Below are 6,811 nucleotides of genomic sequence, written 5' to 3'. Positions count from 1 at the left end.
GAATGTACCAGTGAATTATACTCCTCTAGATATAGAAGGATTGGGCTTAAAAAAGTTGTGTTTCTGACTGATTTATTGAGAAATTCCACCAAAACCCCACTAGTCTCACCCATCTCTGTTCCACTTCCTGCTGGTGGCTCTCAGTACACTGCACTGTAGGATAGGAACCAATCAGCTGCTAGCCTGACCTGATAGGGGACTGAAGCCTGTCTGTGCTTGTGTGACTGCAAAGCTGTGATTGGCCCTCCTATTGTGCTTCTGGCAGGGACTGTTAGGACACGCCCCCCCCTTCATTTGAAACAGGGACAGAGAACTGATAGGATCTATAGGGAGCTCCAATAAAGGGGCCATTTTTACAGGTAGGATTAATGTTTAGCCCAAAGTGAAACCAGCACCGTATATTATTCATAATTGCCTAGAGGATTAGGGGTTTTTCCATTGATCCAATATGTCTCCTAAAAGCTTTTTGAAAATTAAACATAATTTCAAGTAACTTTGCAATATACAGCAGTTAAAAAATATGCAGCCTTTTCATGATCTTTACTGTAATGGAACAGTTCCCTAAGCCCCTGTTCCCCTGCTGATCTGGCTGACTACTTTGAGACTCAAAAAAATGTACAGTAGTCGACTGTCCACAGCCTGCCTTCAGCCTGCATCCTCCCAATCCCACAATCCCCTGCACACCTGGTGTCAATAAAGAAAGGAACATCACAGTGCAATGCATTGTGGGTTATGTAGTACCTGCATGCAGTCTGTAAACTGTGCAGAAAATGTTACAACGTGTAATATCAGTATTTTAGTCCCTCCTCCCAGAATTTCAGATGGCGCAGAAAAGAAGAGCTATTTCACAGCTGGATTTCAGCATAAAAAAATGGTATTTATTCCTACATTTCTGTAACAGATTCAAGTGATGGGTATATTAGGGGTTTCAGTGTTGTGTGGGGCTAAACTAAAATCAGGAGTTCCAAATCCCACAGGTATAACAATTGCTTACCTGAGACACTGTGCTCCCGTTAGCAGGAAACTGCATGGGCTCAGGGTATTTCTGTAGGTGTCGCAGCCTTCTTGCTCTTCTGTCATTTCTTTCACCAGGTGCAAGCAGACACATTGGCAGACACATTGGCAGCAGAGTGAAAAAGCCTGATTTCTGCATCTAACTTTGGCTTTCACTCTACTGTGCACTTCCAGAATGAAGTGAAGACGGAAGATGGCGATTATTGACTTCTACAGAAATGCCCCAGGCCGATGGCGTTTTTAGCGAACAAGAGCACAAGCCCGGGGTATCACTCGGGGGTAACTAACATTTTGGCACACCTCCCAGTGATTTAATTAAACTCAGATAGTAGGATAACATTTTCCTACTGTGTATGTGCAAGCCTAAGCCTTCACTATGCATCACTCCCTCCAGCTAATTCATATATATAGTTTATGTATGTGAGTGTATAGATAGGTCAGTATGGGTCTGTATGTGAGTGTATAGATAGGTCAGTGTGGGTCTGTATGTGAGTGTATAGATAGGTCAGTGTGGGTCTGTATGTGAGTGGATAGATAGGTCAGTGTGGGTCTGTATGTGAGTGGATAGATAGGTCAGTATGGGTCTGTATGTGAGTGGATAGATAGGTCAGTGTGGGTCTGTATGTGAGTGTATAGATAGGTCAGTGTGGGTCTGTATGTGAGTGGATAGATAGGTCAGTGTGGGTCTGTATGTGAGTGTATAGATAGGTCAGTGTGGGTCTGTATGTGAGTGGATAGATAGGTCAGTGTGGGTCTGTATGTGAGTGGATAGATAGGTCAGTATGGGTCTGTATGTGAGTGTATAGATAGGTCAGTATGGGTCTGTATGTGAGTGGATAGATAGGTCAGTGTGGGTCTGTATGTGAGTGGATAGATAGGTCAGTATGGGTCTGTATGTGAGTTAATAGATAGGTCAGTATGGGTCTGTATGTGAGTGTATAGATAGGTCAGTGTGGGTCTGTATGTGAGTGGATAGATAGATCAGTATGGGTCTGTATGTGAGTGGATAGATAGGTCAGTATGGGTCTGTATGTGATTGGTTAGATAGGTCAGTGTGGGTCTGTATGTGAGTGTATAGATAGATCAGTATGGGTCTGTATGTGAGTGGATAGATAGGTCAGTATGGGTCTGTATGTGAGTGGATAGATAGATCAGTATGGGTCTGTATGTGAGTGGATAGATAGATCAGTATGGGTCTGTATGTGAGTGGATAGATAGGTCAGTGTGGGTCTGTATGTGAGTGGATAGATAGGTCAGTGTGGGTCTGTATGTGAGTGGATAGATAGGTCAGTGTGGGTCTGTATGTGAGTGTATAGATTGGTAGGTGTGGGTTGTGTGTGCTGGGTTTACTTGGAAGGGTTGAACTTGATGGACTCTGGTCTTTTTTCAACCCTATGTAACTATGTAACTATGTTCTGTAGAAATAACAGCTAATTCATAAAAGCCATACAGGCTAAATGCAATACAATATTCTGACAAATTCACTCTTGTCTGAACACCAATATGTTTCTTTTATTTACACTATCCTACTGCATTTTTATTTTTTCAACAAAAAGATGGAGTAATGCAATTTATCCAGTTTAACGCTATCTTTCTATTCTTTCTTTTGGCGTAAATTGCATCACATTTTATGAAGTAATTTTCTGCTCCAGATTCATTCACTGACATTCTGGAACATCAGATTATCACCACAGCTTACAAAACCACCTCCATTTCCACTGGAAATTAATATAATCAATACCAGCAATGTATAAGAACTTTTAAGTGCTAAAACATTGGTAAATTTTAATGCAAAAATGCCAGGGGTGGATCACTATCAGCCTAATGACAAAATGTGACAATTCAGTTCAATCAGAAGCCAATTTGTTTCAGTGCCGGAAAGGTTGTTAGAAGGCACTAGGACCCAGCAGAGGTCTGCTTTCCAAATGTGTTGGTTTGTTACACGTGTATGAAAATGCAGCCAATCAGCTGCCTCCACATGAGGCGGCATCATCTCACCAAGAGACAGCTTGCTGTGAAGGACCCTGCAATTCAGGAGCATGGGTAGCTTAAGCAGTGCCTGATGGAAAAGGTATCATTCTTTTAAAATAACGTTAAAACATAGCATTAACGGAGCTGCAGAGTATATAATCTAAAGTGGTATATTTAAAATACATAGGCTGAGTATAGCTTCCACATAGCTCCCAACTGTCCCGATTTTTGTGTGACAGTCACTCTTTCGACAGCTCAACCCACAGTCCCGGATTGTTACTGAAAAGTCCCTCATTTCCCATTGATCTCCTGCACTGAAGCTAAAAAAGATACAAATTTAAGTAAAAGTAGCTTTTGGCAGAACCCAGACATCTTATTGAGCATCACCTGCACTTAGATACATTGTTTCTCACATTTAATTAAATAAGTAGCTTTTGGCAGAGAGAGAGGTAACAAGCCCCCCCTTCACTGAGATACAATTGTAACTAATAAGCTAAACAGGTCTCTCGGGGGAACTGAGACTCGCATCTCAAGGCAGTGACATACGGGGTGATTAGTCGCCATGTGACAAATCTTCGTTGTTGCGGGCGCCTAATCTCCCCGCAATGCCATCCCACTGGCTAGAATGTAAATCGCCAGTGGGATGGCATACGCAGCGCCGCGATTTGCCTAAGTTTCCTCTCAAGGCGATTTTGACTAATCTCCCCGTGTACCCCTGCCCTAAAGGGCAATTTCACCCTTTTAAGCAAAACTGTAATAACACACAGGACCCCAAAACCCCCATAAATGTGTTTAAATAACCTGCCAAATTTAGTCAACTGGGAGTGGTATTTAGGGGGTGTGGTTACAAAAATGGGCGTGGGCCAAAAAAATTTTCGCCGCACTGCGCGCGGCATTTCTTTTTCTCCCTCTTTCCATTTTCAAAATGTTGGGAGGTATGCTTCCAACATTACAACTCTCTGTGAGGTTATAGTTTTATTGTTACTTTTTATTTCTTATTTTTCTATCGAGGTAATCTATTAGATTGTAAGCTCTATGGGGCAGGGACCTCCTTCCTACTGTGTCTCATACCACATGGCACTTATACATATATATATATATATGTATTTATTGTATTTATTTATTATATCACTTGTCCTCCCTGTGTGTAATTTTGTATTCTGTAAGATTGTACAGCGCTGCGTATCCTTGTGGCACTTTATAAATAAAGTTATACATACATACATACATACATATACAAGGGTCTCATTCAAACCACTCCCTGGTTGCTAAGGTAATTTGAACCCTAGCAACCAGATAACTGTCGAAATTCCTGGAGAGTTGCTGAACAAAAAGTAAAATAATTAAAGAAAACAAAAATAATAAGAAATGAAGACCAATTGCAAATTGTCTCAGAATATTACTCTCTACATCATACTAAATGTTAACACAAATGTGAACAACCTCTTTAACTGGGGTGAAAGTACATAGCACAAATGAGGCCTACGTTTTGACCGGCCACTGCATTTGTTCTTATCCTGTGGGTCCAGGTGTAGAGCTGAGTTACTGTTTAGGGTGGATCTCCGTGATCTCCTTTACTAGTAATGTCATCAACATGTTTGTGTGTTTTAGTGGAAGAAGGTCAAGTGACACTAAAACTCCACAATAAATATTTGGGTGGTCATTACATCCGAGGAACCTGTTCAAACTGGACTAAGGGTTATATTTATCACGCTGTGTAAAAAGTGGAGTAAAACATCACTGGTGATGTTGTTTATAGCAGCCAATCAGATGCTTTGCTTTGATTTTCTAAGGGGCAGATTTACTAATCCACGAATCCGAATCCCGAATGGGTAAAAATTGGATTAGAAACGAACATTTTGCGACTTTTTCATATTTTTTGCGATTTTTTCGTCGTCGTTGCGACTTTTTCGCAAATTGTCGCAACTTTTTTGTGGCCGTTACGACTTTCACGAATTGTCGCAACTTTTTTGTAGCCGTTACAACTTTCACGAATTGTCGCGACTTTTTCATAGCCGTTACAACTTTCGCGAATTGTCGCAACTTTTTTGTAGCCGTTACGACTATTTCGCAAATTGTCGCAAGTTTTTTGTAGCCGTTACGACTTTCGCGAATTGTCGCAAGTTTTTTGTAGCCGTTACGACTTTTTCGCAAATTGTCACAACTTTTTTGTGGCCGTTACGACTTTTTCGCAAATTGTCGCAACTTTTTTGTAGCCGTTATGACTTTCGCGAATTGTCGCGACTTTTCCGTATTGAGCGCTTTCGTACTTGGCGCAAAAGTACGATTTTTTCACGACGGCGACAAAAAATTTGTGACAATTTGTGAAAAAGTCCTAACGGCTACGAAAAAGTCCCGACAATTCGCGAAAAAGTCACACCCGTGACGAAAAAATCGCAAAATACCGATCATTACGAAAAAAAACACATTCGGATGCTTTCGGTCCGTTCATTGATTAGTAAATCTGCCCCTAACTGTTGAAATCTAATTGCTGATTGGTTGCCCTGGACAATATCACTGGTAATGTTTCACTCCACTTTTTACACAGCATGATAAATATACCACCTAGTGTTGCCACCTTTTGTCAGGAAGACGTGTCAGGGAAGGGAAGGCAGGGGTTGGAGGGGGCAGTATTTGGAAATCCAAACAGGCAGTTTTCACCTGGACACCTCTTTCAAAAACCAGGCTGTTTGGGTAAAACAGACAGATGGCACCCCTGCTCACTCTGATGCCATTCACCTCAGGGTTCCAACCTATGGTTCTGAAATCACTTGAAAATTCAGGGACATGTCTAGAAAATCCAACTAGAAAGGCTGCACTGGGTGCAATTTAATTTACATTCAGTCGATGCAGCCCTGCAACATGCATTTATCAGAGGTGTCCCTGAAGTGGTGTGATTACCTTATTCTCACCTAGCTCACCGAGTTGCATCAAATGAAAACACTGACCTTTATCAGAACATGATTAAAATTCAGCTTGATGCTTAGGAATAAGTGCGCGGCACAAAACGCGCCAAGCTGAATTTTAATCACAGACCTGCAGCGCTTGGGCCACTGAGAGGAGTTGCTGAGTTTAATCTGTGATTGAGAACTGAGAATTTTGTATTGTGAAGATTTAACTGTAGAGAGGGGTCTGGGTCATGTGCATGGGGACCACCACAGCTCCTTGGTGTGTGGGATTCTTTCATGATTTTTATGATGTACTTTTTATCTCTAAATGACACTGTTTACACAGCAAATAATTCCCTCTGCCATTTAAAATGTTATTCTTGAACCAACAAATGTATTTTTAGCTGTAATATTGGTGTGTAGGCGCCATCTCAGTGCCTTGTGCCTGAGTCTGAGCTTTCAGAAGGAGCCAGCGCTACACATTAGAACTGCTTTCAGCTAACCTATTGTTTCTCCTACTCCCATGTAACTGGAGGAGTCCCAAGCCGGACTTGGATTTCTTACTATTGAGTGCTATTCTGATATCTACTGGGAGCTGCTATCTTGCTCCCTTCCCATTGTTCTGCTGTTTGGCTGCTGGGAGTGAGGCGGGGGATATCACCCCAACTTGCAGCGCAGCAGTAAAGTGTGCCTGAGTCTGAGCTTTCAGAAGGAGCCGGCGCTACACATTAGAGCTGCTTTCAGCTAACCTATTGTTTCTCCTACTCCCATGTAACTGGAGGAGTGCCAAGCCGGACTTGGATTTCTTACTATTGAGTGCTATTCTGATACCTACTGGGAGCTGCTATCTTGCTCCCTTCCCATTGTTCTGCTTTATGGCTGCTGGGAGTGAGGCGGGGGATATCATCCCAACTTGCAGCACAGCAGTAAAGTGTGCC

This window comes from Xenopus tropicalis, chromosome 10 (assembly GCF_000004195.4).
Source record: "Xenopus tropicalis strain Nigerian chromosome 10, UCB_Xtro_10.0, whole genome shotgun sequence".
NCBI classification, from domain to species: domain Eukaryota; kingdom Metazoa; phylum Chordata; class Amphibia; order Anura; family Pipidae; genus Xenopus; species Xenopus tropicalis.
Note: the sequence above shows the minus strand (reverse complement) of the source record.